The sequence below is a fragment of the Xenopus tropicalis genome, chromosome 7 (genome assembly GCF_000004195.4).
Source record: "Xenopus tropicalis strain Nigerian chromosome 7, UCB_Xtro_10.0, whole genome shotgun sequence".
Taxonomy (NCBI): Eukaryota; Metazoa; Chordata; class Amphibia; order Anura; family Pipidae; genus Xenopus; species Xenopus tropicalis.
Window position 1 is genome coordinate 34,368,636 of NC_030683.2, and position 27,243 is coordinate 34,395,878.

Sequence of the window (27,243 nt, forward strand, 5' to 3'; positions counted from 1 at the left end):
CTTGTTACACCCTTAGCCTTTCGTATCTCACATTCTCTCACACAGTCACAATTCTCTCACATATATTATACCTACCTGGAACTTACCCCTCATGTGCCCAGATGAGTGACTGATGTTACCAAGGGAAGAAATGCAGGAGATGGTGTGACGTTCGTGCAGCAGGTAGAGCAGATCTTGAAGCCCACAGATATGCCCTGTCCTCTGATCTTATATAACTATGCTAGATGGAATAGCATGTTAGTATTACTGGCTGGATGACACATGCACATACATACTTACTGCAGCCAGGAGGAATGTAGAAATAAAAAGTCAGAGACAATATTATTGTCCCCTGATGCGGTTTCATTCTTCTGGGGCCCAAGGAACGACAGCGCTTCATCATACGGCCTGAATAGATTCTCTGATGGCTGCATGAAAGGGGGATAAAACCTTTTAGCCAAGATGATACAAAACATCTATTATGAGCAAAAGCTTAGTTACTGTATTTACCTTTTTAGGCCCAGTTTAAAATTTGCAATATATTTAACATCACTATACAATAAAGATTATATTAAATATGTAACATTTATAAATGGAAGTGCCATATTGCTTGCCTTAGTAGAGGCACCTTCCTTATGTGTATAGGTTTTAAGGAGACTTGTGTGTTTAATGCTTAAATAAATGTTCCACAAACTAAACCCACTGCTTTCTGATCCACCTATTTCATTCAGGGCTATAATCATTTCTAATATCTAGTATTCACAAATCATGTACTTACTGCTTCTGGCTGGAAAGGTGGTTGGGCTCCTTTCTCTTCCAGCGCCACCCAATTGATGGACTCGTAGAATGGGTGGTACCTGATGTCCCCTCGCAAGCCAAGGCGTTTTTTTGGCTTCTGGTTTAGGAGCTAAAGTATCAATGGACAATTACATGAATACCTCCAACGGAGCAGAAATTTAGCATGAATATATTTAATAATGTTACAATATCTCTATTCCACTATTGCTACCCACCTGAAGATTTTTTAGATCTTTATACAGCCAGTGAGGTATCTCAGGTTATTTCCTGATGGTTGAATTAATGAGTTCCTTGCTGTCACTGTAGTCATAGGGGCATATGCCAGTGGCCATTTCATAGATAGTGGCACCAAATGACCACCAGTCCACCACTGCATTGTATGGTTCACCGTTTTGGATCTAGTAAAGAAAGAAGAGAAAAATACTTGCAAAATGACACCTTGTAAGCATGTCTACTGGCAACAGAGTTGAATGGATTAAGCTGGCTGTGCAGTATAGAGTGCAGTAAGTACTGCATTTGGTTTCTCTAGCTTGGATCAGAACTAGGATTGCCACCCAACTGTGTAATTCCCCATCATTTCCCTTCCCGACCTGAACTATTTCACCACCCTACCCAGCCTTTTAAATCCTCCATCCCCCCCCCCACCACCACCACCAACTCCATGGTATCATCACCCTGCCCTGCTCTCCACAGTCAGGTAAAATTTCCCTCATCATAACAGTCACTCTTGACAGAACCCAATAAGAGTTGTATGGGTAGAAACTCATAAAATATATGCATATATGACTTTAAACGGCATCAGTTGTATTTTTGATCCTGTTCTGCTGTCCAGGGCACTTTTTTTATACTTGTTGCATTTACTACAATTCACATATCTACCGTAATTGCATTTCTCTCCTCCGGGGCCATGTATACCAGGGTTCCATCCCAGCCAGTGATGGTGTCATTTTTAAAAACGTTTTGCTTAGCCAGGCCGAAGTCCGAGATTTTAGCATGGCCTTCGTGATCCAATAAGATGTTCTGCGGTTTAGTGTCTCTGTAATATAGAGATTAAAGTTGTTGACATGCAGAGTAAAATGCAGAGAAACATGTGTGAGGCCTCTGCTGTAGAATGTTACAGAGGTGAAGAAATCTGTACTGACCGATGGATGATCCCCTTGTTGTGCAGGAACTGCAGGCCGCAGATCATCTCCGCTGAATGGAAACTTTAAAAAGGGAAATCATGGTTAACCTTTCTTTTAATAACAACTGACTACTAACCTACTAAACATTGGTGGCCAGGGGTTACATTTTGCATTGGTGGATGCTCCCCCCCAGCATCCTCCAGCTCCCCCCAGCATCCTCCAGCTACCCCCCCAGCATCCTCCAGCTACCCCCCAGCATTCTCCCCAGTGTCCTCCCACTCCAGTGTCCTTCAGCTTCCCCCCCAGTGTCCTCCCACAACCCCCTAGTCCGACCCTGGTTACATAGAGATCCCAACTCACCCACTAACCCAATAAATATTGACCATCAATGGCATCTCACAGTAGCCCCTCTGGCATGCCATAGATTGCCAGTCCGGGCCTGTCTATTGTGCAGGTAGTGCTTCCAGAATAAGGCCATATCCAGACTTCCCTGCTGGAATACATTATGATTTACAACACAAAAATAACTGTGATAATGGTTGGGAACATAAGTGGGGAGCTGAAGGTTAGCGCCTAAATTATTTCCATCACATTAAGGTAAAACATACACATGGTACTGCCTAAATGTCCATAGGAACCATTGAAGTCTCCATCCACCAAATTGATCTGTTTGAACTTTCTGAAAGAAGAGATAGAACTGACCTTTCTATCAACAGGATCTTTACTACCAGGGTCCTAGCAATTTAAAGAATTGATCTAAGGCACTTCTGTCTAAATCTGTCACCCTTTATCCACCAGACCTTATCCCAATGATTCCATGAGATCCCAGACTTGCTTACCCAATGCCAAAACATCTCTGATTCCCCCCTGTCCTTTTCTGTTCTTCCTAGTACAGAGCATTGCAATGTGAGCATCAGTACTGTGAGTGCAGGCAAATTATTTCTGTGAAATCTTGGTAGAGATTTGCTGGCTTGCAATTCACTTTCACAGAATCTGCAGCTATTTAAGTGTCTTGTGTGCTCTAATCTTTGAAAATAGCACAGAAAGTACATCGTGTTTCCATGCTAAACCTTTTTATTCTGCTCTGTTCTCTTCTATTTTCATTCTATAAATGCTAAACAATAAATCCCGGCATCAGTTTTGCAGATGACTAGATTTATATAAGTCCTACACTGATCACTTGGTTTCTCAGCTAAGCAAAGCAAATGAAATGTGATCTCCCAATCCATATTTGATTGTTGCATTGTCATAAATAATCTGGGTTTCCTCACATAAATGAATCTATAATTGTTATCCATTATAGAAATGTCAACTTCATATAAATGCAAAACAATGTGCCGAGATGATTAAGGAAACTTCCTTCCACTCATCTTTGGCTTTAAATTTTATTTCCTAAATGTTACTGTGCAGTCATAAAAGCTTTTGAAGCGTTGTCTTAAATAGAGAAACAGAAAGCAGGGATGGAAATTGCTAAATGACAAAAGGCCACAACACAATGTAGATGGAGGAATGGGATGCTCTCCATAAAACAGCCCAATTTACCAGCTAAAGAATTGGTCTCATATTTTAGGGAGAGAGCTGGGATACCAGCCATTAAGTTAGTGTGCAGGGGCTGTAGTTCTAGACCAGCTAGAGAGCCGCAGATCCTGGTCTTTCTAAGTGAGTTTTTCAAAAACAGTGTATATTGAGAGCTTAAATTTCAGGGGTCTGCTCATAGAGTTCACTTAAAAGCACAAGTGCAATATCATAAGCAAGTTTTTTATGCTGTTAAAAAAAGATTAAAAAACAACTGACAAACCCAGGCCCCCTCCAAAGGCCTCCTTCCACACTCCCAAACTGCACCACCAGGGAGTCTCAGCCATCTCATGCCCCTCACATGAACACTTCTCTGCTTCTCAAATATCCCAAAGATGAAGCAGTAGGAGAGGAGATGGCCTCCAACAATCCCACTGAATTTCTCAGACACAGAGATAGGTGTTGTGAGACTACCCAATGGTGCAGTGCTGGTGGGAGGCCTTTGGAGGGATCCTGGTTTTGCCAATAGTCTTCCTATTCACAGAGGTACTTGCACCGGTACATGTGCCCTACACCTGCCAATGTGCCAGTTTAACCAAAGCAGTACAAATGAATCAAACCGCTCCAGGCAGCAATTCAAACTGCAGTGCTATTTTTATTAGCAGTGTCAGTGGGACACCTGAGAAAGGGTTCTGCCCAAAACATGTAGTGTGCTGACGCTGCTAATAAAATAGCACTGTAGTTTGAATTGCTGCCTGGAGCTGTTTGATTCATTTCCACTGCTTTTGCTATACTTTTGGGGTGGCGCACAGACACCTAGAAGCCACAGCCATACGTTTTTTGATTTTTTTGCTGGAACGATGACATATATATTTTCATGTGACATTTTAGCCTACTTGTTTCCCATGGTTCCCTTGGACATGTTGCATCTACACAAGAAACCCACCTGCTCATGATAAAACTGGAAGTTAAACATAGGTTATTAAATAACTACTACATATTTTATTTTTATTTTTCCTGATCCTCAGTTCATTAATGCCGTTCATTACATAACACCATAAAGGTATAACTGAGATGCACAGTATAACACTTAAAGTTGTCTACACTTTCTGTAAATCAACTTCAAGTTGAAAAACATCTATATTGGGACAGTTGTGGGTACAATTTTGTTACCTTCTCATTTTCAAGTATCTGGAAATGTAATGTGGAAATACTACTGTTCTACAACATATGTTCCTATACCATGGGGCTGGTTCCCTTGTGGGGGCCGAAAGCAATGGATTAGGGTAGGACAGTCTGTTGTGTGAATGCAAAGAGTGGTTTGATAAAAAGGGGCAAGAACGAAGTCCGGACCACAGACAATGAAGAGGGTAAAGATTCAAAAGTCTCAATTCTAGATTCCCAATGAAAAACCAAAGGGCAGTCTGTAAGGTGTTTCAATGATTTAGATTCATTAGTTCTAATTTAGGAGCATTGGCCATCATTTGCAATCTTTGATTTCTTTGTTTTTATGCAATTGACAATGACTTAATGGAGAGCATCGAAAATGGATCACACACGGCTGTTCTTGTATAAGAGACAAATTATCCCATAATCCCAATCTCACCCACTGCTAGACTTGCTAAACAGGGCAAAGATATACTTATCTGGCGACATGACCAAACAACAGGTTCTGACTGTGTTTGGCCATCTTTGTTCTGATGCATTACATGTGAATGCACAATTTTATTCTAACTGGGACGGGGATTTAGAATACCAGACTGTGCTGATGCTTCCCACTGTGTGATGATCTATTTTCTATGGTTTCTACTATACAGCATGCAGTTGGCTGTCAGTCAATACAGCTGCATGGTTAAGCAATGTATAAGCAATATGCCTATTTTTTTAAATCTTCCCCATTTTACTTTTCCGCTTATCTTGAAAGTCTTCACTCCTATACTGTGAGTACTCCTTGGTGTTTTCTGCATTTGGATGTTCTTGCACAGTAGTTCAATTGTAAAGCACCAGCTCTTACTGTTCTTCTGCTGTTTAGGGACATTTTATTTGCAAGCATGGGGGGGTGCTGCCAGTATGCCAGTCATTTATGGAAGTCTGAAGATGAATTCTCCATGTGTTCGTGGTGCACATGGACATAACCTCCCCGTAAATTTTAATTCCCAAGAAATCAGAAAGGTATATCAAATTGTCATGATATAAGTAAAACCCTGAGACTAGAGTGATACAGACAATGTGCCCTTTCTCTCTGTATGGAAATGTTAAAAATAATAGCATTAATAAAATATTAATATGCTTCATGTTTGAGAAGATTGTTTTTTTTTCAGTTTGACTTTTATAGAATAATACAGTTGTGTGCAGTGTAGATATACAGCACAAAATAATCCAGTGTGTGGCTGGGATAAAATTCAAAACTCAAAGCAAATGTAAAGGACTACAGGACTACTTTATAGCATTTAGAGTAGTGCAATGGAGCACTAAGCATTCCAGGGCAATAACATGAAGATTGCCTGTCTAGGATCACTAGGAGTGCCAGCCTCTATGGCAATTCTATTCTTAAATGAGAGATAAATGCCAATACTGCAAATAGATTTGCCACATTAGTGCCAGCTAGAATTATATTTATATAATTTATTATATTTATTCTGCAGAAAGCTTTACAATACCTGAGTAAAAAGCCCTAGTTTGTTTAAGATAGCAGCTGCCATTTTAGCTTGGTCTTTCTAGCTTCCTGTTGCAGCTCAGCCATTGGTAGCTCAGATCACACATTACTTAGGGAGGGGGAGTGAGTTTTATGAATTCTTAGGGGAGGGGGGAGCAGGAGAAGTGATAGAGGAGATAACTGTGCCCCGGGAATAAAGGATTTTTCTGAGACAGGAAATGTGATACCGAAGAACATGTTCTTCCCCTTCAAACTCAGCACCAAATTTCAGTGATCCTGGTGGAGTGGCATGGGAGGTGGAAAACTGAACATATTAAGGATCATTTACCAACACAAGTGCAGTCATGTTAAAATGGATGGCGCAACAAAGGTACTTGCTTCAAAGCATGCTCCATGCACATCCGCTGGATTATACATAAATAGGCCTATTGATGCTGGAGGAACCTGGGACTAGGTTACCTGCAGCATGGTTGTGTCAATAGATGCAGCACCAAAGGATCATGTGCTAATTCACATACTAATGCTGTTTTACGGTGCACCCTGAAAGTGAACAAATGCCCGCTATGAAAATGTAAGTCACAACTGACACCCAATTTCTGAACATGGGTACTCAAAATTACATTTATTTTTGGATGCACTGAGCGCATTATAGGGGGGCATAACTCCTCTTGCAGTTACAATGCCACTGGCATTCAAAGAAAAACAATGCATTATGGGTTAAAAACATGGCAATATGCATCGGAAAACTGCATTTTTCTGCACTTATACTGCACTTATATATGACCCATACATATGCACCCTTAATAACCCGTTAATATAAATCAATGCAGGTCTTAGGGGTGAAATTTAGGGCCAGAGAACTCCCATTTTAAAAATCTTAAACACCCTTTTTGCCTTATATACTGTACACATCTATACCCTAATGCAGGGTTCCTTGAATGGCACCCAAGTTCATTCTGTGGTTTCCCTTCAGAACCCAACGTGCATTTAAAATGAATAATCAGTCTCCTTTTATTACTATGGTCTATTGCAAAAAGAATTGCTGCTGTACTAAAGAGGCTTGCAGGACCCACTTTAAAGAAATGTGTCCCCAATTTTGGATTCCAACCCATAGTTTAAGAATCACTGCCCTGATACATCATGGTGTTTTTGGTACAGTTGTACTATTGCTTTGCTTAATGCCTCCCAGCTTGTGTACATAACCCAAAGTGAACTGGAATTACGTACCTGCTAATGCACCAACCACGCACCATATGCAATGTGCACGGGCGCAAGTTATCTTCCAGAAAACAAATGTTTCTTTACAGCTTGATTAATAAGAGAATCTGGTGATAGTGACTTTCCTTCTAGGGCTATATGTAATTGGTTCTCCCTATAAGGTGCAGTAAGTCCCTGGGCCAAGCTGTAAGTGGGGCATTTAAGAAACATTTATCGGTTTGAGTTTCAAATTGTTATTTCTCTGCAAGGTGTGTGCTGATGTGTTGAGTTGCCAATACAATTCCGACATCTGCAGCCATTTAATTACCTTGTGTATACCAAGCTTTGTTTAGGTGCATTGAAACAGAACAGGGAATAAAGTATGTTTCCGCGACAAGCCTCCTATTCCTTGATTGCATAACATTTTCTTTTTAGATTTTCTAGATAAATGGATTTCTGAAAGCCGTACAATTATCAAATAGTCTTAGATAGGATAAGCTAAGTGAATACCTTTTGATCTCTCAGCCCATATTTGATCGTTTTATTGCCATAAATAACCTGAGTTTCTCACTTCTAGATACATGCTACAGTTATCGACCATCAAAATGTCAGCTTCTTACAAAAGCCAAAAAAAAATTACACTGGAAAGATTAAGGGAGCTTCCTCTGCCATATTGGGCTTTTCATTTCCTAAATGTTATGTTTCAGACAAGGTGGCTTTTGAAGTAGTTTTCTTAAATATGTATATCTGCCACCCAAGCAATGTTGCTGAATCCAAATGATACATAAATATGTATGCCTATTGTTTGCGGGGGTTTCTTGGTACAAACAGCAAAGAAGCGAGAAGAATGGCTGTGGAATGTAATTGAAAAACTAGAGAAATTATCACTGCGTGCAGTTCATCAGCTTAGAAATGAAATGTGAAAGGCAGGTTGGCACATAAATGCCCCTTGGATGAGGAACCATATGGCTGTGTTAGTGTCTGTGCTCTTCTGAGCCTCAAACCAGCCCTCGGGGAATTGAGCTGAAATGCTGGCTGTTCTCCAAGGGCAGCACAAGAGTCATGTATTAGTGTTGTTTAATGCCTACCGTACAGTCGCTGCCTTGTGCCATTGAATTATGCAATTACATTGTGCTGGAGACTTAAGGAACACTAACAAGCTCAACCCTTCATGTGCATTAAAGATTACCATTTATACAGCATTCCTGCATGCACTGCATTGTTAGCCAGGGCTGTCAGGGGAATCGTAGTTCAAAAACAACTCAGGTGGAAACCCCAAGCTTCCTACATTGCCCCCATCCCCATACCTACCTAGGGGTTCCCCACTGCAATATTTAAATTGGTGCAAGATATCTGCGTTAAAACAATCTTGTCTTGTATTTTCTTTGGTAGTGAAGCGTCAGTCCCAGAACGCAAACCTTTGAGATCACAGGGCAATTTCACATCCAATGCACTGTATGCTACAATGCCTTTGCTAATGAATCATGCTTCGCTATCGCAGTGAAATCATTGCTCCCTATGTGAAATTAATGCTGATGGGTGTGATGTAAGCTACTTCTTCCTGGAACCTTATTTTATCATTTCACAGCATTAAGATGTCTGGAAAAAAAAAGTTTGATGTTGGAAGTTGAAGACAGAAGAATGCCTTGGAGAATACAGTACATATCAATTGATTCGGTTATAAAGCAAATGTGTGCTTATCACGTAGCGAAGGCTCGAGACGGCTTCAAAAACCAAAGCTCCATTGAAATAAGCATCTTTAGAGGATCACTCAAGTCATTAACCCCTTTCTTGTACCCAAGGACATCATGTATAAACCCTTTCCCTCTTATATTCTACATTGCCTACAAGTAAACACATTATATGTTTCTTAGGCAGAAGGAAGAGAAAATGCTATTGACATGGAGAAAAATGTTCCTCGGTAAAGCATAGATGATTATTTGGACATTTATTCAGATTGTAAGTTTTACTGGGACAGGGGTGTCCTTTACTTCAGTATTTCAGAATCCTTGACTAGTGCTCTACCCTTGTTCTTTATTGACTGCCCTTGTACCGTACATGCTATCTGAACTGACTTCCTTGTCTGTACAAGAAATCTATTTAAAGAATATTTAGCGCAGAATAACCAGACAGGCTCTGTGCAAATCCATTTCTGTGGGCATATATACATTCTGACATATCCAACAGATTAGATATTGCACTTTTAAAGGGTAAGTTCACCAATTAAACCACTAAACATGCTCTTTTGAGCAGTTCACCTTTTACTACCAGATAGAAGAGCTGTAAACCTAGAGTAGTAGTCAATTAGCAATTGTGCCTGAAATTCACTGCAGGACTTAAGGAGATTTTGGAAAAATCAGGTGAATGTTATTGGGGGAACGGGGGACCAGGGGAGGGCCACCTAAATAGGGTAACTCCAAAGAAATAGGGGGGCTTGACAGCTCTGTAAACAGTGCAGTTCTAAAGCTGGTTATGTATCAGCAGATCTGTCTGTTCAACCCTATGGCCAACCCAGTAGATTACTGGGCGATTGGACACCGACACTAGAAGCCAAATTGTACAAATTTATATAAACTTTTATCTGACTAGTGAATATAGTAGGCAGTTTATTATCCATTCGTACCTAGCTATAGCTTAGAAAGCTATGTTGTATTTTGTTTATCTGCTATTAGGTCACCGCCCTACTGTGTGTAATAAAACCCTGTCAATATGCTGTACCAGACTTGATAACATGTTATGACCAAAGCAAAGAATGAAAGTAACTAGGGAACCCATTAATATCTCAAGTGTTGGCCCAATGAATGACAAGTATTGTTTCCTAGGTACAAAGATTTATTGCTCAGATACAACATGCCATTACATGGAAAATGTATTATATGGAACTGTTAAATTGTTGCTTTATGCCTTTGAATACATGTAAAAATTGTTCAGTGTGCGTGCGTGCGTGTGTGTGTGTGCAACCAAACCATGACCCTCTTGTTACTCTGCTTGGCCAGTGATTGGCTATATATTTGGTTCATATGGCATGGCACCATGCCACTCATTTCAAACTAATTGTGTTTCACTGGGACATGGTGTACCATAGTGTTAGGGCAATAAGCCTCAGGGAAATGGGTTTTATTAACATGTCCAGTTGGAATTTATGCAGACTCAGATTGGAATATGGATTTTGGAATCTAAAATTAAAATAATGTATTAAATGGAGCTCCCAAAGAAAATAAATTATTATTTTTTTTTTAATTAAATGCACAACATTTCCAGAACAGGTGATTGTTATTTTGCATATAGAGCATTTCTTTGTTGCTGACCCTTTAAAGGGTATATAAAGTTCAGTTAAGTGGACCTTGGATGGAAGTCTGATTCATGCAGCTTAGTTACAATCAACTATAAGGTACTGTTTTATTATTACAGAAAAAAGTAATAATTTGTAAAAAGTAGAATTATTTGCTAAAAATGGACTCTATGGTAGATGGTCTTCCCATAATATGGGTCTTTCTGGATAGCGGGTTTCCACATAAAGGATTCATACCTCTGCATTGAAACTGTGCAGTAGCTAAAATATGCAATTGCTCTCAGGCTCTGGACAAACAATAAGATTTCCAAAGAAATTGCAGACCCCAACCCCTACTGTTAGAATGTAGAATAGGGAATACAGAATTTACCTTTGGTTTTCCAAATGAAAACCAGAAACATTTTTTAACCAATACCCTGCAAAACTACTTAAATATAAGAGCAGATGTATAATAGCTGGAGACTTGAACATAGCTCTGGAGCCTGGCTGTCTATAGACCCACTACAACTCCTTTTACCACTGAATATGGAGACTGGATCGCTACTATTTAAATCTGAAAACAAACAATAGTTGACAAAATTAAATGTATTTCATACACCAAGACACAATACAGACTGAAAAATCCTATTACACTAAAGGGAATAAAGCAAATAAACTTTTAGTAGCCCAATTAAAATATAAACAAGCTCAGTCCAGGATATACAATATCTCCATTCCCAAGACAAAACCTACTGATCCAAAACAAATAGCTGATCATTTTGCATTATACTACACCCGACCCAACATTGTGATAATTTTAAAGGAGAAGGAAAGGCATTTAGGCATTATGTCATTTTACTAAAATAGAATACCATGATAGGGTTAACATCTATGGAATATCTTTGCAAAGAATGATGAGGCCTCCTTTCGGAATATTACAAATTCTTAACAACCTACGACCCAGATATCAAACTTCCTTATAAGCAAAAATGGGAACAAGAGCTACAAGAGTCTTTTTACCATTATACAATAGCAAGAAGCCCTGAAGGCAACACAGGGCACCACAAAATGTACCAACCACATTGAAGCAGATGGCATTTGACCCCACAAAAACATTCCAAAATCATACCCAATTATTCATTGCATGTTGGGGAGGATGTGGTTCCCAGGGCTCCCTAATGTGGTGGCAATGTCCAATAATATCCCCTAATTGGCATGACTTATTTCAAATAGTAACACAATTAATACAACAACAGTTACCCAAGGACCCGACAATAGCCTTACTGCTAATATACCCAACAAACTGTCCTAAAACTACAGGTATAGGACCTATTATCCAGAATGCTCGGGACCAAGGGTATTCTGGATAAGGGGTCTTTCCGTAATTTGGATCTCAATACCTTAAATCTACTAAAAAATCAATAAAACATTAATTAAACCCAATAGGAATGTTTTGCATCCAATAAAGATTATTTATATCTTAGTTTGGATCAATTACAAGGTACTGTTTTATTTCTACATAGAAAAAGGAAATCAGTTTTAAAATTCTGAATTATTTGATTTAAATGGAGTCTATGGGAGACGGGCTTTCCGTAATTCGGAGCTTTCTGGATAACGGGTTTCTGGATAAGGGGTCCGATACCTGTACCTGAAAACTACTATTTCATGTGTTTAATACAGCCACTTTTACTCAACCAACACTGCAGGAATGCATAGCCTAAATCATCAATAGAAACAGTATGGATCGGGTGGCAGCAGAGAAGGAAAACACTCTGGTCTAATACCATATAGTCTGGGGCACATGGGTTTGCCTTCAGAAGCTACATAGCCAACCTCAACCGAGGAACTTTCTGCAACGCTCAGAAGTTTTTTCTTATGTTTTTAAGTTGTTCATTCTCTTTCTACACTCCTTTCACTTACTAACAATTTGAAATTTTTGTATATGTCGTTATTTAGCTGATGTAATGTGAGCACAGCACTATTTTACTATTTCAGTAAAACTGAAGCTTTAAAAAAAATTTGGATTGTGGGCTTAACTATTTACGGCAATGACTCTGATAATCTGATACCTTTGTATACAGAGGGTTCACTGTATAATAGAGACTTTAGGCGCAAGGAGCACTCTTGACCTCTGCTGTTTTGATGGCAGCGCTGGCCTACATGGTTCATGTACACTGAGCCTTCCTTTTTTTTTTTTTTTTTTTAATCCAAGCGTACAGTATATTCTCTGGGGTGTTTGTTTCTGAGACTGCATTAACCGCTCCTTTATGTGCCTGACATATTTGGAGCATGTGGGTAATAGGTTTAATTGATGGAGAAGGATACGCTCAAGATTAACATGGTAGCTGAGGCAGAAAATAAACCCCATGTACCGACTATTTTTCCTACACATGATTCAGCTACCTAAGTGCACTTGCTCTATGTCTAATCGGCCCAATTATGTATCTTAAAAATATTATCCCATCCACGCAGCCTGCCACGCTCATTGGAGATGTGCATAAATGTTTCTTTAAAATTAAGCATGAGTTGTCACCAGGGAACCTTCCCTGCAAAGCCACAGAATGGAACATTTTTTTTTGTTATTACCCAGACAAATGTCACATGGTTAATTGTCTCTGCCACACCATTCTGCCCCGGCTGTAAAACTTTTATCTTTGCGCACACTACATTGGTTTAGTAATTGATTAAGATTTTTTCTTTGTGCCAATACCTTGGATGTGTGTGTGTCACCTCATGCCCTCAGCTCTTTTGCAAATTCTTCCTGTCGCCCGGCATCATTAGATATGTTAATTATTAATTATCACTAAAAGCAGTATTGCTGCATTGCTATTCTTGATCTCTCTCTTTATCTCTTTTTCCCTTTCATACTGAAACCAGATCTGTTCTCCTGCTGATTTGACTCAGGCCTTTTAAGTCCCTGTGCTCGATGCACCTCTCTACCTGCAGCCCAGATACATTCTTGTTGATGGAGGATGCAAGTGCTTAGGAGGCTGCTCTTCAGACTTCATTTTACCTGGCTGCTTCCAGGAATGATAAAAGCACAGTCCGTAGCTGCTCGAGTAACCTTGCAGGTGTCTGTTTAGCAGAAAACTAAAGGGGAAAAGAGCGTATTGTGGCAGTTAGTGTCATTTCATCTTTCACTGACACTGTGAGAAAGAGACAGATGTTCAGTATCCTGCCAAGCACACAAAAAGCTACAATCGCCCACTTGCAAAAAACAGTTGCCTTAGAATGGAAGGGAGGAACATTATTATTGTCTGACTGGCAGAGAATTTGTATTAATACAAAAAAGCTGGCATTTGAATAATTATTTTTATTTTACATATCTGCCATAATGGTAGTCTTTTTTGGAGTTTAGGGGGATTATGGGTGCCCCAAAAAGCCTGGATCTGATACAGCAGAAGATGGAGGACATCAAGCAAGCCATGCCTATCTGTAGCCACAGGCCAAGAGGGGGCCTAAGGCACTTTTCAGGGCAGAACCATTGTGGTTCGGGGCAGGCCTCAACAGCACAGTCAATATTTAAAAATGAGAAGGTGGGGGTGTCATTTTTCTATAACTACATGTGTGCACAAATGGTAATTTGGGGTAGGGTGGGTAAACAAGATTGGCATCACATGGAATGGTACATGCCAAGGAAAATGACTAATCTAATTGTGAGCTCCTCAACCCAACATTTTTTTATGCGTGCAAATAACACACTCATGCAAATGTTATTTGTTATTAATGAATAAAATAATCAAAACAAAACAACTTAAGGAAATAATAAAAACAATTTGTAAATAATAATTAATCATTATTAATCATTTTTATGTCAGACAAATGCCTTTTAAATAAATCAGCTTGTAATGGTGCCTAACAGTAGAATTATAGGTATATTTATAGAGGTGTATAAAATATTTTACACCAAAATGGTGTAAAAGTAGGTGTAAAATATTTATAAGGTTCTTAGTTGTGGGAAGTAATGCCATGCATTGTGATTATGGAAATAATCCTTACAGAAAACTATTTGGCACATTTATAAAGGTCTGTATTTTATATGTACGAAAACCCGAACCCGCATTTTAACCTGCTTGAAACCTCTACCCGACCCACAAATGCATTATCCACAACCCGATCAGCAACCCACTGACCAAACAGAAAGGAAAGCCCTGGAGATATAAGCGCAGGGGCTGCATGACAAGGGATCTGAATAACCAGCAGCCAGATTACACTGGTTTATGTTTAGAGATTGGCAGAACCAGGTGCAACTGTGATTAGGTGAGAAGGAAAAAGTTAAGGCAGGAGAAGGCTGGCCTGGGGAGGGGCGGAGAAAGAGAGGGATGTGATGTCAGAAAAGCACTCACTTCCTTATCTTCTGAGCAGGTAGAAACATCCCACCCACCCTCCCTCTTTTTGCATATTTTGAGAAATGTCAGGAGTTTCTCTTCTTTTGGTTTTCATATTATCTATTAATAACTGAATGTTGAATTTTATCTGAATGCATTTTTATATTGTGCTTTCTGTATCTTTATATGGTATAAACTTGAGAGTCAGCTTTGTGTTTAATTCATGTTAACAACGATTTCTTGATCCAGGGAATGTTTCCGATCGCCATGGGGGTCAGGAAGGAATTTTTTCCCTCTTGAGGCATAATTGGCACTAGCTTCAGGTTGGGTTTTTTGCCTTCCTCTGGATCAAAATAGTGGATATATGATAATATATTTTAAGTTTTATTTGTCACAGCAGCGGTAGGACCTTGCCAGAGTACTGCACAGGTCATTTTAGCAGAGGGAGAATGGAGGTTCTCTCCTGTGACTGCACGGTGGATTGATAGATACAGACGCTACTACTGCTTGTGCTAGGTGACAGCCTGCTTGGATTTCCTATCATCGAGACACTGCAGATCCAGGACCGGCAGCAGGGCTGCTGAACTTCTCTCATGGTTGGTAATGCAGCTCCTGCTGGTAGCAGAGTTTGGGGCCATCCTCTCTGTAGGTAGAGGCAGTCTAATACTCATTCAAGTCTTCAGCGAGGAACGGCAGAGCATAGTAGCGACCTCTTATGGAATTATGGCTTTAGAATATTGCCTTGGGTTAGGCTGGCAAGGTCCTATTTATTTGATAAAATGTGAATAAATGCTGTGGCCATTTTCTCCACCTCTTTCTCCTGGTGTTTCATTGAGATATGTAACAAGGGAGTTCAGTGGGGTGCCCCAAGGCGAAGGGTCAATTGAGGAGTCCCCTTGTCAAGTGGTTTTGCTGCAAACTGGAAATCGTCACAAGTGGGTGGAGGCAGAAATAAAAGTTTAAAATGTTTAAACAAGTTAAATACATACTTTAGATAAAATAAGAAATATAGATAAGATCAGCAATCTAACCTGCAGATCTGCATCTGAAAGTCCTACCCAAAGCCCACAGGGTTCCTGCTTTTTTTGGTACTGCACATGTACCTGTGGCTACCCAACCCGCTGCAGGACTAGTTAAAGGGACAAATTGTGATTTTTTTTTTACACATACTTATATATAAATAAATATGACCTTAAGAGGGTTGGGACACAGTTCACTTCCACACACTGATACTGGTGAGATCATTGGCTGAATAAGCGAAACATGGACTTCCAATGAGTTTTGATGATGAAAGCATTGCTGCCTGGTTCTTATCCACTGTATCAGCAGAAAGAAGAGGCTGCTTGGAGGTGCAGGACAAGAAAATGACACAAGGTAAGGTCAATTAACTCTGCCAGCATTATGTAAATAAAAAAAGTCAAGGGATATTCTGTAGGAACATTAATCTTATTGTGATATGTAGCTAAAAATGTGCCTCTATCACATTAAATATCACAAGGGTGCTGTAGGATGCTAATTTTAAACTGTTAATTCACCAAAAATGTATTTTTAATACATTCCTATTGTCCAATAAGCTCTTTGTAAAGGATAGGTTCCATGACTGCTAGGCAGTCGGGGTGTTTACCAAGTTACCAAGTTTTGGGAATTTTGTGTCCTGTCCTGCATGTAGAAGAATTACCACAGTTCTATGTGTGTCAAAATTAAATGGAGTCCCGTGCTCACCCCATGAATACAGCGATGTCTGCATTTAGCAGCATTCATGAGGGACAGGGGGAGACAAGCCATCCTTCCCCTACCTGTCCTATAACTATCTTATAATTCAAGTACACAAGTAGTCAGTAAATATTGCATATATTATATAGATATATGAGTTCCTTGCTGTCACAGAATTGAACTTCATTTGCCAGTTTGCTGCCCAGTTCCCCAATTTAGTAAAATCTCTCTGTATAAAGGTATTCATTCAGCATAACATTGTGCTCATTACAGTAGAACAATGCTTTGTTTTCAAACTTGTGTAACCTTAAATTTTCCATTTATGCCCCTGTATATTTTAATATGATGGAATGAGTAACTATTGACCTTGAAAAAATTTTATGCAGCAATCTAGTGCATTAATTAAGGCTTTTTCTGCAACATCAGCAAACCCAATTTAGCAAGTATTTATCCTATATAATATCTTTTATTACAGCAGTGGACTTCTGTTTCTATTAATATCTACCCCAAACTGTAATCCATACTATAAATTAGGCCTCTGGGATTTATAAAGAGGGAAATTAAAACTTACTTGTACGCACAGCAGATTTTTTTTGCAGGGCCAGACAGATATTGGGAGTCAACAAGTGCCACAAAGTCAAATAAAGACTGTCCTAAAACAGATACATTGATGATTAATATATCCGTTTATAGTATGAAACTTCACTGAAATCAGCAAAACAGTGGGTTTTAATATATGTAATAAATTTATTTTGCTCACAGGGAGTGTTGCCGTGTCAGTTAGGATAATACATACTGGGTATTATTGCATGGTATAACAATAGGAGCATTGGGGGTAACTGCTACTGTTTATTTTCTGGTGTGTTTATTCTTCAAGGCAAACTATAATTTACAGTAATGTTTTACAGTAAAATATGTGGGCGTATAAGGCAGAGTGACACTTGCATTGTTATAATTAAGTTGAGTTGAAAAGAGATCAAAGTCCATCAATTTTAACAAGGGTTGCAACCTTTTTTGTGATGTAAAACCGGCCTTTGGGCATAGGTGGACTGTCCTTATAAGGGGGAATCCAGCAGAGGAGAGGGCCAGTGAAGAGAGGGATTTATAGGGTATACCAATTTATCTGCAATGACATTGCCAGTAAATTTGTAATTCCAGTCCTGGCCTAGCTGGAGATTTACTGGCTGGGCCGGTCAAACACCAACTGGATGACAGCCCTAGGTTTAACCCCTCTAAATGAACCCCAGTGCACAGCTATACACACACTTATACCAATCTATACACTCAGCTTTATAAACTAAATACCAGTATCTATATTAATTGTGGATTATCGTATCACAATAGCCTTTGATATTATGCTTGTTCAAAAAAAAACCAAAAAAAACATTCAAGCCTCTCTTAAAGGCACTTAGCATATTTGTCCTCTACAAATGAATCTTGCGCTTAAACAATAACTATCATGGAATAATCAGGGAAATATTTTTTGTGCACCTCAGCATTTAGCTGGGGTCCTTTGGTCCAACCTACTGTAGATTCAGTGGCAAGCAAGAGTGCTATCTTAATGGAATTTGTATGTTTTCTTGGGTTTGTCTAGGTGCTCCAGTTACCTTCATCAAAAAACCATAGTGCCATGATAAGTGGGGTAGGTCACCTGGTTCTTGATTCAACTTGACAGTAGTGTGCGTGTGCATTTGCCTTGCTGTCATATTGATATGTTGATCATATTCTCCTTTAGGGCATAGAGTAATATAAGTCAGTGAACATACCCTCTAAAGGGCTTTATAATGTTTTGATGATATTAAACAAAGCATAATAAGTCAATGAAAGCCTCAGGCTAATAACACATGTAGCATTTCTCCTGATAAGCCTCCACTCCATTCCTTCTGTTACTGCTGACACACTTCTTGTGTGTAAAATGATGAATGATGTAAAAAACAGGATTTGGGGTATCAGGTATTTTTCCACAGGGTGAATTAGCCAACAAACAAATGCTATGTATTGGTCTCAGGGTAACATTCATATACTCTTAAAAATCATTTGGCCCTCAGCACCTATAGTGAATTTCAAAGGAACCCTTTACTTATACACTTGCAGACGCAACAGCAGATGGGAAAAAACAATGCACAACTGCAAAGTCTAATGGTAGGGCATAAAACTCTGTCTTTAGTTGAGCTTTAGAAAAGCATTTTGGTTACGGAGAGACATTTTTATCGGTAAGCAAAGCAGAAGGAATTTTGGGAAGGAAGCCCACGATTGCTCCTAAAATTTCCATTTACTTGGAATACCCTAAAGTAGTGATCCCCAACCAGTGGCTCAGGAGCAACATGTTGCATACCACCCCTTTGATGTTGCTCTCAGTGGCCTCAAAGAAAGTGCTTTATTTGAAATGCAGGCTTGGGGGCAAGTTTTGGGGTGCATAGAAACCAGGTGTATGGCCAAACAGATCCTCCTGTAGGCTGCCAGTCCACACAGGGGCTATCAAATAGCCAAGTACCTCTAGGTACATTTTTCATGTTTGTGTTGCTCCTCAACTCTATTACATGTTGTTCAAGGATAAAAAAAAGGTTGGGGACCCCTGCCCTTGAGCAAGGGTGCCCACCTTTTTTTATAGTGGAAGGGCAACACAGCATAAAAAACCCTATATTGATTAACCACCTATAGAAGGCTCTGCTTGGCACTGCACCTGGTTTTTGTGTCTCCAAAATTTGCCACCAATTCAGAAATTCAAAAATAAGCACCTGCTTTGAGGCCAATGGTAGCATCCAATTGGTAACACCCAAGGGGTTGGTGAGCAGCAAGTTGCCCGCAAACCATTGTTTGAGCCTCACACACTGGGTTTTTAAGCACAACCAGGGCAGCATGCTGATTGCATTCCAAAATGCAGATTGGGTTCACCCTTATTGGGACTCATCAGTGCAATGCAGTGTTTTCATATATATAGCTCCAGGGACATGAATCCACTAGAAAATAATTTTGGTTTACGGGAGACGTCCTCATTGGTACGCAAAGCGGAAGAGTTATGGAAAAGAAACCCAGGATTGACCCTGACATTTCCATTTACATGAAATTTCCATGGATTACCATTTTCTATGCTGGTGCATTTTTTGCTGCATATCCTTAGGTGGTGGGATGTGGTCCTTTTCTGTCCTAAATTAATGTAACCCTATAATAACAGCCCATTCATTTGTTAACTAAATCTTTAAAACTGTTATGATTCAATTAATATAAATTGCCGCCATATGCTATACATATATACAGGTATAGGACCTGTTATCCAGAATGCTCGGGACCAAGGGTATTCTGTATAAGGGGTTACCTTAAGTCTACTAAAAAAATCAATAAAACATTAATTAAACCCAATAGGATTGTTTTGCATCCAATAACAATTATTTATATCGTTATTGGGATCAGTTACAAGGTACTGTTTTATTACTACAGAGAAAAAGGAAATCAGTTTTAAAATTCTCCATCTATGGGAGACGGGTTTTCCATAATTTGGAGCTTTCTGGATACAACCCCCATATATGTTTTTCAAGGGACCATAAAAAATAATTTAAAGTCCAGAAAATGTGAGATCAGGGAAATGCATTATTAATTATACATGGGTGGAACCACAAAAAATGGCATAAAACCTAACATAAGGATATGTAAAATGAAGGTTTCACTGTATACTTGTCGGTATTTGTTTGAGTGTGTTGTTAGAAATTGTGCACCTCTGTCTCCTACATCTTCCACTGCCCAAGTAGCCTATGTAAAGACAGATGTATGCTGCTACACTACACATGCATGCTGTGTGCCCTATAACTGAGCCTGCAACAGCAGAACAGAAAATACAGTTTAGCAAGGGAAAGGGAGTATAAAACATTTATAAGAAGGAATAAAAAGTAACAGTATCACCAGTTGTAAAGGTTTCGATAAATAAAATGCCTTTTATTGTTAGAGAACATGCCTCTTTAAAATATAATCTATCTAACAGTAAAAACAAATAAGACCAAACAGCAGAATTCTCTTCTTTGCTCATGTAAAATACAACAAAGCATATGGCGAATCACTCCCGAAGCCTCGCTGAGTGTTGTCATTCAGACGTTATTAATGCTGATTACTTGTGATTTCAGATAAAGCTATTCCACATGCAAGTCAGTTACATTAACAGGTGCACATATATTTATACATGGGGAAAAAAAAGAATCCATTCGGCGGCAATCTAGTTACAGTATGCTGCAAGAATTTATTAACTGCAGCTGGGTTATAAATCAAAACAATTAGAAACGCTTTCAAACTGATATTTTATTTCCTCCTCAATTGTAATGCATAAAATAGTGTGGGTATTAGGTTACGTTTAGATAATAGCAAATATCTTGCCCTAAGGTAAAACTTCCCCGAGCAGCATTCCCATTGAGATGATGGCAACATTATACCAGGTTTCTGATAAAAAAAACACCAGCTGGATCCTAACACAGCAATCTGAGGAAGGCATAAATATCTACTTGCTTAATTACTCATTTTTTTTTCATTCCAATTTTTCCAAATGCTGCTTTTTCACAGCAGAAAAAGTAAACAAATATTAGATATTTTATAAAGGGACAGTGCCATTAAAATATAGGTTATTGCATAGAGTAAAGCTGGCCATACACGGGTGAGCGGATCTTCACCCGATATCCCCACCTACGGGTGGCGATATCGGGGAGGCATGTAGGCGAATTCGATCGTTTGGCCCTGGGGCCAAACGATCGAATTCTGCACGCGGCAATGGGGCAGTCGGTTTTTGGGCACCGCATCAACGAGCCAATGCGGTCCCCGATCCGACTGGATTTTCTAACCTGGCCGATCGATATCTAGCCAATTTCAGGCCAGATATCGGTCGGCCAGGGCCCTCAGTTCTGCCCCTACACGGGCTGATAAGCTGCCGAATCGGTCCAAGGGATATAATCAGCCCGTGTATGGGGACCTTTAGAGCAATACTGCCCATCACAATCAACCACAGCAAAACGTGGCACAATAGGGGCTGTTTACCACCACAGCTGCAACTACGATTGTGGAAAAATAGATAATAATGGTATCTGTATTGGCACAAATCATTAAAGGTACACTTGTGTCCAAACACAAGACGAGCCCGATTGCATCTGTTTAGTTGGCTCTGAGGAATCGTGTACAAAGGTGCCTATTGACATTGGGTATTAGTGATGTGCGGGCTAGGGAAAACCTGTAACCCTAACCCACAAACCTTAGCTTGCATCCGACCCTAACTGGCAGAATGTTGCATCTTTCCGCTTTATACATCATGGGGCATATTTATTATGCTGTGTAAAAAACGGCCAGAAAATGTGCCACGCATCACCAGGCTTTGCCATGTAAAAACTGCGTAAAAATCGGCTGAATTTTTTATACTTACGGAAAAAAAACGGCATCATATCCAGCGTAATATCCGGCATTCAGATGGCGATCTTTTCTATTTATTTTACACAGCTTTTTACGCGTTTTTTTCAGAAAATTAGTTTTACACAGCATAATTACATAAGCATATTTATATACGTACAGTAGACAGTACTATTTCTTTAATCTGCAGAATAATATGCAAGTATCATTTATTATGATCAATTTTATTAAATACTCCTTTGCCATTCTATGCTAGGGTGTGACAGGGAAGGTGCTGCCTGGATAAGAATGGTTTATAGGGTTACTCTATAGTTGGTAAACTACAACTACCACCATGCTAGAAGGTCAACTATAGTATCTAAACTTAATACTTAAAGCAACATTACATATAGGGGGACATTTATTAATCCACGAACACTCTATTAACGTGACAATTTCGTACCTTGCAACAAAAAAGTCTTGGATTCATTCAAGCTTCATTATCGTGACTTTTCTTGGGCCAGGTTGGAGCTGCGGAGTGCCATTGAGCCCTATGGGAGACTTTCCTTGGGCCAGGTTGGAGCTGCAGAGTGCCATTGAGTCTTATGGGAGGCTTTCCTTGGGCCAGGTTGGAGCTGCGGAGTGCCATTGAGCCCTATGGGAGACTTTCCTTGGGCCGGGTTGGAGCTGCAGAGTGCCATTGAGCCCTATGGGAGACTTTCCTTGGGCCAGGTTGGAGCTGCAGAGTGCCATTGAGTCTTACGGGAGACTTTCCTTGGGCCGGGTTGGAGCTGCAGAGTGCCATTGAGTCTTACGGGAGACTTTCCTTGGGCCAGGTTGGAGCTGCAGAGTGCCATTGAGTCTTACGGGAGACTTTCCTTGGGCCGGGTTGGAGCTGCAGAGTGCCATTGAGCCCTATGGGAGACTTTCCTTGGGCCAGGTTGGAGCTGCAGAGTGCCATTGAGTCTTACGGGAGACTTTCCTTGGACCGGGTTGGAGCTGCAGAGTGCCATTGAGCCCTATGGGAGACTTTCCTTGGGCCGGGTTGGAGCTGCAGAGTGCCATTGAGCCCTATGGGAGACTTTCCTTGGGCCAGGTTGGAGCTGCGGAGTGCCATTGAGTCTTATGGGAGACTTTCCTTGGGCCGGGTTGGAGCTGCAGAGTGCCATTGAGCCCTATGGGAGGCTTTCCTTGGGCCAGGTTTGAGCTGCAGAGTGCCATTGAGCCCTATGGGAGGCTTTCCTTGGGCCAGGTTTGAGCTGCAGAGTGCCATTGAGTCTTATGGGAGACTTTCCTTGGGCCGGGTTGGAGCTGCAGAGTGCCATTGAGCCCTATGGGAGACTTTCCTTGGGCCGGGTTGGAGCTGCAGAGTGCCATTGAGCCCTATGGGAGACTTTCCTTGGGCCAGGTTGGAGCTGCAGAGTGCCATTGAGCCCTATGGGAGACTTTCCTTGGGCCGGGTTGGAGCTGCAGAGTGCCATTGAGCCCTATGGGAGACTTTCCTTGGGCCGGGTTGGAGCTGCAGAGTGCCATTGAGTCCTATGGGAGACTTTCCTTGGGCCAGGTTGGAGCTGCAGAGTGCCATTGAGTCCTATGGCAGACTTTCCTTGGGCCAGGTTGGAGCTGCAGAGTGCCATTGAGCCCTATGGGAGACTTTCCTTGGGCCAGGTTGGAGCTGCAGAGTGCCATTGATTCCTATGGGAGGCTTCCAAAATCGTGCAGAAGGATAAGGACGGAAAGGTTTTCCCGCTGTTTACAATCGTTCGGTATGAAAATTTTGGATCGCCAATACGATATTATCATGACTTGTACTTGATACAACAGAATCCTCCAATGAGAATCCCTCTTGTTCTGTATACACCTGGCTCTCTCTTTTTCGTATTATCAGTGGAGCCATTAAACATATTTCTTCCAGTTCAGCAAATCTATACCCACTTTCTGATGTTCCTATTGCATAGAAAAATCCTACTTTGATTGTTAGTGTTGTGCTTCTGTTTCCATCTAGAAATTATAAAGTCTTGTTAAAAGAAAGTCGTTAACATGTTAGAACTTAAAACAAATCTGTGTTTCTAATTATTCCAATTTGCTTATTTTAGCTTTTTATGGTCTCCCATAGTGTTCCTGTTATGAGTTTTCATTATGAAACATATTCCCTTCCATAAAATAAGAAATGCAGTTTCATAGGCATGCGTACTCCCTTCTTTTAAACGTGTACGGTGCTGACTGATGCATAGCTCTAGTTTATGTCTTATTCCCCTTTTTGGGGGGTGTTTGTGGGGTGCTGTGCAGGTTGGGCCAAAAGTAATGTACAAAGAAGGAAGACCTAGAAACGGGTGGGGATCCAACAATGGCAACATTTTGTGGGTTTGGGTTGGGCGCCGGTTTGAGTTGAGTGGGTAGAGTTTTTCCTGACCCACACATCACTAATGAGGAACACCGAGGTTACTAAGTAAATAAACTCTTTGCTGTATTAATAGTCCATTAAAACTTTTATAATAATAAAAATTTTTTTTAAAAAAACCTTTTTTCACAACAAAATGCTTTGTCCACAAACAACGTCTCTGAACCCGATACAGCCCTGTTACCTGTTACCTTGAGGAAATTTCACCGCAGCTCCTTCCTCTTAAATATTTTAAAGATTTATTAGAGTTAAGTGGTTGTAGCTGGTTAATCAATTTAAATCACTGTCTATCAAAGTGTTTCAGTTACATCCTAACCAACTGGGTGTCACCTGACACTAAATTATCCCCCAGCCCCAGGTCCCAAGGAGAGATAAGCAACATCTTCCTACTCACAAATCGCTTATGAAAGCTAAATTTAAACTCTTTCTGTCTCTGTCTTCTTTTTTTTTTTTCAATCATTGAGTTTCTGCCCTCTCTGTCTCATACAAAACTGAAGCAATCAAGCTGCCGCAGTAAACATGAATCTTCAGTAGTGCCTCAGAAAGAATATACATCTTTGCTGCGGCTCTTTTCTATGGCACAACAAAAATATATTTTCAGAACAATACTCTAAAGGATTCTAGGTTTTACAGGTCTCACCACAAAAATATAGTAAGAAATGGAAAATATTATAGATAGATATTAATATTACATGTTCTTTCATATATACTGAAAATTAGCTTTAGAGAATGTGCTGAGAACATACTGAGAAAGAGGGTGGCTACGTGCTGCTGGAATGAATCGGGAATATGATGGCATGGCCTAAAATGTTCTGGCAAGAGGTGGAGTCAGAACCTTGGAACTGATCTTTGCTGGGTTCCATGGGGAAACAAGATGGGGTAACCTTGCACATCACTGGATATTAATCGAAATAAACAGAGAACAAGAGGTCATAGATTTGTAGAAGAGAGTGCAAAGATTGAGAGTGATAAAAGAATAAAATAGAGAGAGCTTGAGAGATGTGGGGAAAAGAGAAGACTGGGAAAGGAACAGAGAAGGGGGTACTAAAGTAACAATGTACATGCAAGTACAAAGTTTGCTCCAAGTGTAGTAACCCATAGCAACAGGGTTTACAGCATCTGTAAATGATACAACTGGAGCAAGCTGTACATTATGCTCAAAAAGACAGATGAGGTACAAGAAAAAAATAAAAAAGAAATGATAAGGGTATTAGTGAGGGGCTCTTCCCATTGATGTTTTATCCGCTAATAGAGTAGTAGTCAATTGTTTATAAAACTAACATATGGTTTATAATTTCATTCCTCTGATATTATATTCATTCCTTCTTTTATTTAGTCATATGTGTAACTGTTATTGATGGAACTGATAGAAATATATCACTATTGGGATAAAACAAAAATATCCCCAATACCAGTGATACAACCTTAAAATACTATGGTAACATCACTCTAATATTAATAAAGATCACATAAGCTAAGTGTATGTAATATAATGTGGAAATTGATTTTCTTTGTTGATATAAAACAATACAAATATATATTTAAAAAAAAGAAGTGATAAAGGCAAATTCCCAGGGTAGTGAGAAGAAAAACGTTACAAGGGAAACAGGAAGGACTAAATAGCCAAAATATTAGGATGTAGAGAAAAAGAAAGAGGAAGAGATAGTGAAGGAAATGGGGTGGGGTCAGATGTAAAGAGCTACACAGGTTCTAAAGAGAGACGGATTGGTTGAGTGGGAGAGACAGGGAAAGAAAGTTAAAGGAGACATATCCTAAAAAAATTAAGAATGTACCAGTGAATTATACTCCTCCAGATATAGAAGGAATGTGCTTAAAAAAGTTGTGTTTTAGACTGATTTATTGAGAAATTCCACCAAAACTCCACTAGTCCCGCCCATCAGTTACACTTCCTGCTGGCTGAATTCTCTGGATAAGCTGAGGAACCGGCGGCCCTCTGTACACTGCACTATAAGATAGGAACCAATCAGCAGCTAGGCTGACCTGATAGGGAACTGAAGCCTGTCTGTGCTTGTGTGAGTGCAGGGCTGTGATTGGCTCTCCCCCTACTACTGTGCTTCTGGCAGGGACCATTAGGACACGCCCACTCTCCATTTCAAACTCGGACAGAGAAGTGATACGATCTATAGGGAGCTCCAATAAAGGGGCCATTGTTACAGAGAGGATTAATGTTTAGCACAAAGTGAAACCAGCACCGTATATTATTCATAATTCCCTGCAAAATTAGGGTTGTCCCATTTATCCTATATGTCCCCTTTAAATACTGCTTTGGGGTGGTTGGGTTAGTTTTTGTGGCACTTCACTTGGCTGTTTAATACTAATAGCTGATTAATGTATTTTTCATAACATAGCTCCAATGTAAAGACCCACATTTTAAGAAAATATCCCCAATTTAGTATGGTTTTCCTGTAATGTATTATGTATGGCTTATTTTGTACGCAAAGCATCAGATTTTTGTATATTTGCATTAACACCTATGAGCATAAGTTGCCATATTGCAGTCACCAATTGCCAGTTAAGCCAAATCTGAACATTTACATTTGAAAACAATAGTCATACATGGGTACATGGATGGATACACAGGTGCTTGTACTGTCTGCAGAGAGTTTAAATGAGAAGGAAAGGTAAAAACTAAGTAAGCTTTATCAGAAAGGTCTATGTAAATACAGCCATAAGCACTCACAGAAGAAGCATTCCTCTATCAAAAGGAACACAGGATTTCTTGCCTTGCTTTGTAAAAATATGTTCTTTGGGTATCAGACTTCCTCTCTTATAAAAGTCCTTCTTTCCCGGAGACAGAGTCTGCGCAGCTCTCTCCTCCCTCCCTCTACTCCTGCTCCCCCCTCCCATAAGAATTCATAAGAATTCACTCCCCCTCCCACCAGAAT